This window comes from Engystomops pustulosus, chromosome 3, assembly GCF_040894005.1.
Source record: "Engystomops pustulosus chromosome 3, aEngPut4.maternal, whole genome shotgun sequence".
NCBI lineage: Eukaryota > Metazoa > Chordata > Amphibia > Anura > Leptodactylidae > Engystomops > Engystomops pustulosus.
In genome coordinates, this window is record NC_092413.1 from 178,284,196 (window position 1) to 178,296,302 (window position 12,107).

General features: G+C 38.7%; 1 protein-coding gene and 1 long non-coding RNA gene across 2 annotated transcripts in view; one reads left to right on the forward strand and one right to left on the reverse strand.

The window, feature by feature from the left end:
- Positions 1-2,526: 2,526 nt before the first annotated feature.
- LOC140120636 (uncharacterized) lies at positions 2,527-6,300 on the reverse strand. The gene is made up of 4 exons (XR_011853924.1): positions 6,226-6,300; positions 3,785-3,878; positions 2,863-2,948; positions 2,527-2,751 (listed from the first exon to the last, which is right to left on the reverse strand). It is a non-coding gene; the product is annotated as an uncharacterized lncRNA (long non-coding RNA).
- The window catches only part of AGTR1 (angiotensin II receptor type 1), a 40,072-nt gene continuing 30,571 nt past the window's right edge, over positions 2,607-12,107 (forward strand). The window contains exons 1-2 of the mRNA XM_072139598.1: positions 2,607-2,756; positions 2,878-2,909. The gene's annotated coding sequence lies outside the window, so the exon portion shown is untranslated. The remainder of the gene's footprint in view (positions 2,757-2,877; positions 2,910-12,107) is intronic.

The window sequence follows — 12,107 nt, forward strand, 5'->3', positions numbered from 1 at the left end:
CTGAAGCCCCTAAGGCTTATTTGCATAATTTTAAAATACTGTTTTTTGTAAATACTAGGGCATAAGAAGCTAAAAGAAGAGCAGATTGTGCCAGAGGGGGCACACACCAGTATGGTTTACAAACCTTGATCCTGGTGGTAGGTGTCCTCTAATAATTCCACTCATTTTTAAAAGTATTCCTGGAGTTTCCTGGTTTCTTCATCATCATCTCCTCTCTGCTCTGCTAGCTCTCTTCCAACCTCCCTCCTCCAGCCTCAAAATGAATACAGACCCTGGAATAAATACAGTACTGAAACAAATTAAGAACCTATACTCAGTATAGGGAATAACTCTCTGAAACTTATTACAAAGATCAACCGTCAGGTGACAAATGGACTTTGCAGCTCTATTTATATCTTTTGTGTTCTAATAGCATTAGAATGAAGGTGGTCATACATGACCTGTATTTCCATTCTTTCATGACACAGGGAACTTTATCGATGTCTAGAGATGAGCGAGTATACTCATCCGAGCTTGATGCTCGTTCGAGTATTAGCGTACTCGAAACGGCTCGTTGCTCGGACAAGTATTTCGCCTGCTCGATAACGAGTTTCACTTAAGGAAACACAGTGAAGAACAGTGAAGAACACAGTGAACACAGGATCATTTAAGGATCATTTAAGTGAAGAACACAGTGAACACATTGAAGAACACATTGCAGATGTTTCCGTACATCTGCTAACTTATCCGAAGACATTAGTGCAGAACGGTGTTCTTCACAATAGTATGTGAAGAACAATATCTGTGAAGAATCTTCACACATATCGTTCTTCACATACTATTGTGAAGAACACCGTTCTGCACTCGTGTCTTCGGATAAGTTAGCAGATGGACGGAAACATCTGCAATGTGTTCTTCAGTGAAGAACACATTGCAGATGTTTCCGTCCATCTGCTAACTTATCCGAAGACACGAGTGCAGAAAGGTGTTCTTCACAATAGTATTTGAAGAACAATATGTGTGAAGAACACATTGCATATGTTTAACACGGTCATTCTGCTTTTTGAAGTTCCACGAATATTCCATTGAATTAAAAAAAACGAAGAAACAGGACTGACGTCCTTAGCCTTGGTCCCCTTGAAAAATGCTTGAGTCTCCCATTGACTTCAATGGGGTTCGTTATTCGAAACGAGCACTCAAGCATCGGGAAAAGTTTGACTCGAGTAACGAGCACTCAAGCATTTTAGTGCTCGCTCATCTCTATTGATGTCCCATTTCCAATGAATTCCAATAATTTCCATTATTCATCTACTATTCTTCCCTACTGGCAGCACAACTTGAGAAGGGGCCCCCTGACATGAGACATGAGGGAGATGACTAAATGAAAAGGACTCAATGAAGAGGGGGGACATAAGGGGGTCCACTGAATGAAGAGGAGGGACATGAGCAGAGCTCACTAAATGCAGAGGAGAATATAAGGGGGGCTCACTGAATGAAGGGACATGAGTTGGGCTCACTCAATGAAGAAGTAAAAAAATGAGGGGGGCTCACTTAATGAAGAAGTAATAAAATGAGGGGAACTTAATGAAGAGTGGGCTCACTGAATCATTAGGAAAACATGGGAGGACATTAAGAGGGGCATAAAACATCAGTGGCTACCTGAATAAAAAGGGAGGAGAACATGATGGGGGATAGTTGTAGCAGAGATGAAGTTGTACATAAACATACTGGGGGTTATTTACTAAGGGCCCGATTCGCGTTTTCCCAACGTGTTACCCGAATATTTCCGATTTGCGCCGATTATCCCTGTATTGCCCCGGGATTTTGGCGCACGTGAACGGATTTTGGCGCATCGGCGCTGGCATGCACGCGACGGAAATCGGGGGGTGTGGCCGAACGAAAACCCGACGGATTCGGAAAAACCGCCGCATTTAAAAAACAAAAAGTGTGGCGGAGCTTGCACTTACCTTCACCAGGAATAGACCGGTGTACTGGAGTGCATTTCAGCGGACTTCAGCGCAGCAGCGCCACCTGGTGGACGTCGGAAGAATTACCTTAGTGAATCCCGGCCGGACCCGAATCCACCGCAGAGAACGCGCCGCTGGATCGCGAATGGACCAGGTAAGTAAATCTGCCCCATTAACTCATGTTACTTTGCACAGATGACCTAACACCGAATGGCAGAAACATTAAAATTATAAAAATGTCAGCTGTGTCCCAATGCCCACTTTTGGCACACAAGTCAGATGTACCATTCCTGTGGTAACCAGGTCACACATACTTATTTTACCTGCAAATCAACTTAGTAAAAAATAGAGAGCAAACATAAAAATATCAATAGCACTAGCGGAATCAGCCGTTGTTAGAACATGGCAAAATGGGCTGTAGAAGCTCTGGCGCTCCATATCATAATGTGTCAGGCTTTGCATTGCATACATTCACAATCTGCAGCAAAAGTTACTTTGCAGTGTTAATATTTTTTATATAATATATGGGTGGAATTTTTAAAAAAAATCCTCTATGATACAGCTGTATAACTATGTCTTTAAATGTTTGTCCATCCTGTGTTTTCCTAGACAGTGTAAGATGAGATCAGCAGAGGCGTGACTTTGCCTGTGATGTAAAGGATAAGGCAGAAATCTGCTGGAACTCCTCTACAGCTGGGAGTGAATGATCACAAAATTAACTCTGCTTCCTAGAACATCACAGATGCTTGTCTGCAGGCTCCGTTACCTGGTCTAGTTCTTCTCCTGATTGTGCTGGATTCTGTCCCTGAGGTGAGAGAGGGATTAAAATCTCATTCATTTAGAAGCATGTATATGTACATTTCTATTCTATGATTTTACGACATGATTTAGGGTTACTGTTAAGATACTGACTTACTTTCTTATACTGTAGATCCCTTGCCTGAATTCTGGAGCTGTTTACGAGTAAGTTCTTCTCTTTTCAGTTCTTAAGTAAATCTGTTTCTAAATGATATTTTTGTATGGTTCATTACTTTATTGAAAGTTAACTTTTACTTTAAGGTACTTTATTTTACAGTGTTTATGTATTACTTTGTTACAATGAAACAGTGCAATGTTATCATTGGTTATTTACTCACACGCTTTTAGGTATGTGCAATAACAGGTAGGTGTAGTATCTCATATACTCCTAATGGTACTTGTAAGATATATGCAAAAATATATAGATATGTACAATAGATATATTAGTCTACTTACAGTATCTATCTATCTATCTATCTATCTATCTATCTATCTATCTATCTATTTCTCTATCTATCCATCCATCTACCTGCCTAGTTAAAAAAAGTATATGTGCATATGTAGAATATATATATATATATATGCACTAGAAATCATATAATAATGGTTTCTGCATGCATCCCGAGAGATACTTACTACTACTACACGTGTAATATTCCTTCACAAAACAAAGTTTAATGAATATTTAATTGACAATGAATACATTTATGTGTTCTATATATCTAAGGACACCCCAATTAATAATAATACATTTCATAAAAATTCTTTCAATTAATTAATGATTAATTAAGTATAATGATAGGGAATTATAATTTCCCATCAGTAAAATTTCCTTCTTATAAGCATTGCCTAGAACTTTGCATGAGTTCTCCTATTATTCCTCCTACCGAGGTTAACAACTGGGTGTTACCATTCACTTCAGTCAATGAGACCCATCCACCTACAAGCAAAGTCTAATCAGTGCTTAGTCTCATGGGAATTGTAATATTGATGTCTTATTAGTCACAAATTATTACTGCATAAGGATTAATAATACTTACTAAAACAGGTCAGGAAATGTGTCAAGACATGACATAAAAATACATATCTGAAGACCATTTTTCATGAGAGAGATGTATATCAGACTTGCTGTTCCTATCAGATAAACAATATATTCTTAATATATCCGGAGAGGCAAACTTATGATTAGTCAGTAAGTTAAGACTTTTTGAGATGCCAATAATTGATAATTATAATAATAAATTATAATTTTGACCATCCATTACATTAGCATATATATGTGCTGTATGATACAGGGTCTTATCTCTAGTAGGAGAATAAGTGCCAACAAAGTCTATTGTCTATTCATGAAAGATTTCATCACATTCCTCTAACAACAATGCTCCTATTTGCCTTATGACACAAATAGAGAACATCTGTTCCCGTACGGTTACCAAGTGAAATGTTCCTTTAAATAAACATTGTAACACTTTGTAGATTACATTCTTGTCAACTCGAGATGTGCATGAAAACCAGCGCCGCAGCACATTGCTAGCCGCCCCTAGCTCAGGAGCTTATATCTGTATGAAAGAGGGTAATGCAAATATCTAACTCATAGATAACGCTAATTTATCTCCTCCATAATGGAATCTCTGGTTGATGACAAAAATGCACTTTCCACCATGGGATTATCCCTTTAGGAGTCTTTTAGAGCTCCCTAGTGAATCACTTTTTGCATGTGCTGTTTGCCGGGCAATGAGCCAACAAAGTTTAAGAGACTCCACAGTTGGCAGATGATGCTACTTGGCCTAGAGACCAGTAATGTCGCTCTATACTTATCTGTGGGACTATTATGTTTATTGATCTCAACCAGGTTTATTTGTGCCCTTGGAAGGGACCACTCTCCACCCATCCCTGAATTTGGGAAAGGTATTTTTATAAAAAGTTATTATGAAGTTTTGTCATGAGGGGAGTTTTTAAAGTTCTCTGTTGTTATTGTTTGTGCCAAATGTATCCAATGTTGCACAATGTTTGATAAACTTGGACCATCTTCTTGCCTCATACCTCTGTCTTGAGATCTTATCCCACTTTCTACACCCCTGCTGGACATCTGGTGGACTGTGAGATGTTTTCAAAATCTTGAGCACAACAGTTTACCCTGTTTCTAACTTTCATATCCACTTCAAAAATAGGGTAACCTGCACATTTAAAGTGAATCTGTCAAAGCTTTCATTCAAAGCTGCACTCGGTGTTAGATAGCAGCCCTGCAGATCTGTGCTATCACATGTTTATTGTGATCAGCACAGGACAGTGAAATATGCATTTATATTCCAGGATTGTAGCTGGATCTAGAGCACTCTGATACACTAATGTTTGAGATCTCTTCAAAAAGCACAGTGAAGTCTCTCCCCTCTGAGTAACTGCTGTAGTAGTCAAACAGAAGCTGCTACAGCAGATGGGAGTGACTGCCCTGTGTACTGAGAAGAGATCTCATACACTAGTGTATCTAAATCCTGGAATATAAATGCATTTTTCACAGACCTGTTGCTTCCTACAACATACACAAAAGTATGATTACACTGATCTCCAGGGCAGCTTCCTAATGCTACCTGCAGTTTTAGATTTGTGAAACTGCTGACAGCTTCCTTTTACGTTTATATGGTCACAAACACTATTGGGGATATATCATTTCAGTTGCATCAGTTTTCTATTTTCAAAATGTCTCAAAGTTGTTGCTTGTAGCAAATTACTCCAGATCTGTGCCAAATTAGTGGCAACCCACTCCAATTTTCATCTCAGTGAACTTAATCCACATTTATTAGATAGATTTAGACAGTCCCAAATGTAAGTGCAAATCCACTCCAGTCCCCTAGTGGAACTGAGAAAACATAGGTACTAGCTGCACCAAATCCTTGACATTTATGCAACTTTTTTAGTAAAAAAAGTTGTAAGTAAATTCCAGACATTGACACTTCCTGTCAATTTAATACATCTGATGTTCAAAACGCATATAAAAGCTAGAGTAAGATGCCTGTATAGTGATAAATCTTGCCCGGTTATTTTGCAATGTTTCTGTCTAGAATGAGAACCTGAATAATGGTCCATAAAAATGTGTGTAGGTTGTGCACATATAATACTGCATTCAGGCAGGATTCAATAGTACATGTCTGGCCACTGTTGCCAAAATGTGAGGTGGTCGTATCCGAGAAACCTATCTCGTTTCTAAGGGACAGCATGGCTACATTTATGAGAAATTATCTTCATGCGGGAACATTTTTTTAATAACATCCAATTGAAGAAATGTTTACATATGGCAAATGAATTAAATTAAATGTGAATGCCCAGATGGGAATACCTCTTTAACTACTCTTCAAAATTTTGTTTCTCACTACCATCTTGGTTGTAACACTGTTTTGTTTGACTTTGCCTTCTGTCTGTCATGTGTCTATTTGTTTGTCTTACTTTACTGTGCATTGAGTAGAAACTATAACCTAGTTGTCACCTGTAGTTAGCACGGGGCTGGTAAGTGGCAGGGACAGAGGTTGTGGGAAGCACGGAGCTTATGCTTCTTCCTTGACTTCACAGTTTTATGGCTAGAATTCTAGAATGCAGGACTAGATATATTCTGCTTATTGTAACTTCACTCTTTCACAACCAGTAAGCCTTGGCAACTGTATAGAGCTGCAAACTGCATGCAAATATAGCCCCAGCACTTCCATTATTAGGAACAAAGTGGGTCATCAGTATCTAGTGGTGTGGTAATGTTTATTTCTTGGTAAATACTTGTTTTTGAAATGTCAATTTTGAAGTGGGCAAGGGCTCATTCAGGTGGCTGTTTTTTAGGTCCGCATGCTATTGTTTTTTTTGCGGATGGCACACTGATCCATTGATTCCTGTACCTCTGTTCACACATCCATTTTTTTCACGGATGTGCAAACAGTGGGAAAAAATTCCAATGGTCACCAATTTTTTTCTAATATTCGGACCACGGACCTACAAAGAAGTAAATGGGTCCACCAAAAAAAATTCAATTAGAAACCAATAATTTTTTTTACGGACATGAAAAAAATGGATGACATATAGATGTGAAAAAAAATGATGCTGATACAATAGAGAATTAACACGGACATCACAAGTACGATATTTTTGTGGATGCACATCATAAACACCCATCTGAATGAGTCCTCAGGGTGATGTCCAAATCCTAACATTAATAACTAAGCTGTTAGGTAGAACATCACCTTACTTATGATTTTCAATTCTTAATATTATAGAGCAGTGATGGCGAACCTTCTAGAGACTGAGTGCCCAAACTACAACCAAAATCCACTTATTTACCATTATGTGCCAACACATTTTAAGCAGTAACTTATTGCTACCTGTTCTTCCTCATCTTTCAATCGTATTGACCCACTGAGGACACCAATACCATTCAAAGAAGGAGGGTAACTTCAGACTCTCATTGGAGCTTCTCTCCAGGGTTTAACTGTAGAAAAGAATGGTGGGTCCAGCAGGAGAACCTCCAAAGACATTGCACTTCTGTCAACACCTTCTTACTTTTCCCGCAGTTCCAAAAAGCCAATGAAATGTCGCTTTAAAATAGCGCTGAGAGCAGCATCTCTTGGGACTGCAGGTGGATTTGGTCCTAATTGGTGAACTCTGACCTGGAGCGATGGTCTGAGTGCCCACAGAAATGGCTCTGAGTGCCACCTCCGGCACCCGTGCCATAGGTTCACCACCACTGTTATAGAGTGTAATGGTGAATCCACAGAATGGAAATACTTTCTAATTTTTGCAATCTTTACTGTGAATATCATATACAGGCGGTCCCCTACTTAAGGACACCCGACTTACAGACAACCCATAGTTACAGACGGACCCCTCTGCCTAATGTGACCTCTGGTGAAGCTCTCTGGATGCTTTACTATAGTCCCAGACTGCAATGATCAGCTGTAAGATGTCTGTAATGAAGCTTTATTGATAATTCTTGGTCCAATTACACCAAAAATTTTGAAACTCCAATTGTCACTGGGGCAAAAGAAAAAAAATTGTCTAGAACTTCCATTATAAAATATACAGTTTCGACTTACATACAAATTCAACTTAAGAACAAACCTCCAGACCCTATCTTGTATGTAACCCGGGGACTGCCTGTATCTCATTGACTAATAACAGTAGCACATTCATTCCTACTCTGGTCAAGTGTTAGATTTTTTTTTTCATGAAGATGAGTTTGTGAAGGATGGAAGTTTTCCAAAATAAACGGAGCTTCTATATTAACGACGAGTGGGCGTACAACAAATTAGAGCGTGGAATGCTGATCTGTACATGCCTGTCTGCAAATGCATCTGAAAACGGAAACTGAAGGATAAATTCACATACACACCTCTGCATGTTATGTGACTGATATTTTTAAGAGATAAAACTGAGAAATAAACTGAAGTTGCAAAATAAAAAAGCAATAGCAATGTCCTGCACGGCTCCGCTCTGGATGGAGCTTACAGAGAGCTGTTATGGAGTGACTGTTTGGGAATGTTTCCTGCATAGCGATACAGAGAACACCCTGTTTATTTAATATGAAATATTTCTGTCCGTGCTAATAAACAACATAAAATAAATGACCCTTAAATTCACATTCCATAGTATATCATAAGCAAATAAGTCATAGGAAAACTGGGGATGTTAGTTGCTGTTTATCCCTAGTCAGAATGCTTTATCAACAAATATCACATGATTTTGACAAAATATATATTTGCTGTGCGCTCCCTAATCTGTGTGCGCTATATAAATAAAGAATTATTATTACTATTACCTTCTATTATACAAGACAAATGTATAAAAACTGTATAAAATTAGAACTATCTATGTTGTCCATAGCAGCCAATCACAACTCAGCTTTGATATTTTTAACTGTTTTAGCAAAATGAACACTGCAAAGTAATTGGTTACTCAGTGGCATAGCTAGGAGAAGCAGGGCCCCATAGCAGACTTCTGAAGGGGACCCCCTGGCAGCTTAAAAATATACATATATTTCATTCCTATATACATAAACATACAGTTCATCACTCATACATACACATTTATACACTGTTATACACATATAGTGCATATACACCTCACAAATACACACATACAGTGCAATATACAGAGATACAGCTTACATACATACATAACGTACAGTATTTATTCACACCATACACCATATACACATACAGCATATACACATCACAGATACACACACATAAACAATATATATACCACAATGTGCAGCGTAATATGTATATAATGGTGCACATTCTTCATTCTTTAGTGTCAGGATGACGCAGCCCCCTGACCCTGTGGGCCCCATAGCGGCTGCTATGGCTGCTACCGCTGTAGTTCCTCCCCTGTGGTTACTCTTGGGAACAGGTTGTAAATTTGCATACTATGTAATGCATATGGCCAGATAGTTGCACATTTTGGGAGATGTGCCAAAGAATAGCATGCATGACCCAATTATCATTTCATTTCTAGCCATTTTTGTTGCTTACTTGACAAGAGACTATTGCACATTTTTTAGTAAGACCAATAAGACCAATGAGAAGAGAGCCTTGATACCCTCCTCTGGCTCTCAGTTCATGTCTGACTGTGTATCTCTAACTTAAGAGAAGTCAGTAATTTTCCAACTATAGTATAGATTGTTTTGCATTAGAAAAGCAGACTTGTTTGCCAGAAAAGCAGACAACTTGACCTTTAGAATGACTGGTGCTGTCTGGAAAGTTGTTCACACTCTATAAAAACTTGCTGCCTTAGAATATTATGGGGACTCAATGTAAGTCTATGGGAGAATTCTTTGTCATTGTTTTTTGCTGAAATGTGCCACCCATCGCCTGGTAGAAAGTATATTAGGAGAATAGTTCCGGTCCTTAGTATCTTGCAGTTAGGGAACAGAGCTTGGAGGAGAAGACTGCCAGTCTACCTGTGAACCAGAAGAAGAAGCTGAGAAGGGGATACTCCCCATAGACCCTGAGCTCCCAGCCTGTGACCAGGGTACCAGCCTTTTGAGAAATAGCTGGACAGCTATCTGAAGAGGTCAGAGGTCAGATCTATTATTTGCTTGTATTGCTCTGCACCTGAATTTCTTAAATAAAAAAGTAAACTGTTCACTGCATACCCTAACTCTTTGGACTTATTTCCCATTGGGGTGCACCACGCCTTACCACCCCTTCTGGAGAGCAGTAACCCATGGTGACACCTCAACAGTGGCAGATCCAGCATAGCATTGGGGCCACACCTAACCCGGCCACTACACCTACACCCTGGAACTTCCATCCAGGCTTAAAGGGGTTGGTCCCTCTACCAAATGTTTTTGTAATGTGTGTGTAAGTGTGGGGAGGCAATATATTAGGTCATTTACCAATATATATCTATTAATAGTTATGCACTGATTTCTTGTCCATAAAATGGCGGCAGATGGAGGGTCCTGTGTTCTTATCTGTCCATTATGATATTATTTGTGAATACTGTCAAAAGATCCTAGCAGAGAAATTTGAGAATCGCCCACCCCTCCCCCTCTTCTGCACCTGGCTATGTAGAGTATAGTATGCCACATTATTTATTGGGCTTACTTTCTCTAAATACCTGCAACATTTCTGCAACAAATGTATGTCTGAAGGGGCCCCATTCCCACTAAATACATTTGTGACACAAAACCAGAATTATGTTAAATGCATAAATTTCCCCTTTTGTTAATGTGTAACCCACAAGTCAAAAATTTGTGGCACTGCTTGTTATTTTGTAAGAACCTTTGAGAGAACAGAGGCAGTAATGTATATCCACTATTCACATTAGAAGTCAAGGCAATATACATGATGTTGATCGAAATAACACAACTCAAATTGTCTCGAACCATTTTTCCTCAGTGAGAAACCTCAAATTTTACGCAATCTGGTGTCATTTCTTTAACTGACAAATATTACGTCTCCTTTCTCAAACGAGCATCCTCCCATCTTAGCCATTTATAACCTACTGCTTTGATTTTCTTGCAGACAATCATCAGAGTCGAACTTTTCAACAATCAGACATTTATTGCCTACACATACAAGAACAAGAGAGAATAATAAATATAAATAAATAACCAAGTGGTTAAAAAATCAATTTAATTTTATTATTGTATAGATAACTATTAAATGACAAGCATAAATAGGGGAACACACAGAAAAAATTGCACAATACCCAATGTAAACTGTAGTATATAGCAGCAACAATCAGACATTTATTGCCTATCCAAATCCCAACCACATGCTGCATAAGAAAATTACAGCTAATCAATTATTGATGTGAATTGTTGGGCAGCTTTAAACTTTTTCCATATCCACAGAATAGGGGAAAATTTGCTCATTGGTGGGGTCCCAGTGGTGGAGCAGCAAGTCAAACATACACAATACTACTCAATTCACTTACAGAAATAGTAAAGTACTGTCCTCGGTTATCTCTGTCATTGCCATTGCGGTTGAGCAGAGAATATAGTAGCAGAGTGCACCTACTTTTCATTTGGGACTGAAACCGATTCTTGTTCTCTGCACAACTGGGAACCTCACCGATCAGTAAGTTATCCCCTATCTAGTGGATAGGGAAAAAAATGTTGTTACTGCACAACCACTTTAAAAGCCCTGCAAGATTATAGGACGAATTATTGAAAAAATAAACTCATTCAGGAAAAATGGCCTGTGGGATTATGCTGTTGATTAACCCCCCCAAAAAAACATACAAATGCAAAGAAGGATGTAAAGTATAAAAGAATGGTTAATTTTTTTGAAGCTCATTTCTCTGTGTAATAATTAATACAACTCATAGGAAGAAGAAACTATCACAGATAGATCATCCCTCTACCAATACAAATGTCAGTCATCCTTTCCGACAGTTCCCGTTTATTGTATTGTAATGTATTGGCGGGTGTAATAGGACCTGAGGATTAAATCAATTGGCTGTATTGGAGCTGGTTAATACAGCTGCATATCCTGGCCCCTCCACGGCTCATCTGAACTGAACACAAAGCTTTATTGAGATCTATGACAATGCAAGTTCCAATATTACCTCATCTCATCAGTGTCCTTCTCACATGACATAGACCTGAGGTACTTCCGAAATCCACAGCATCGTATATCACTACAGTATTGTAAACCCAGTTCTGATGAGCTGAGAAATGGATCTGACAATAAGTCATTGTTTCCCAGACTGAGTACAGCTGTGTGAATTGGCTTCTCCTTCTTGTTTTGGTTGTTTTTAGTTTATAATAACCGATTATTCAAACGATAATAGAAATATAGTTATTACTTGCTTAACCTGGTGAATTTGTGTGATAGGATACTCATTGGTTGGCTTGCAGTGGTCTTGTAATAATAA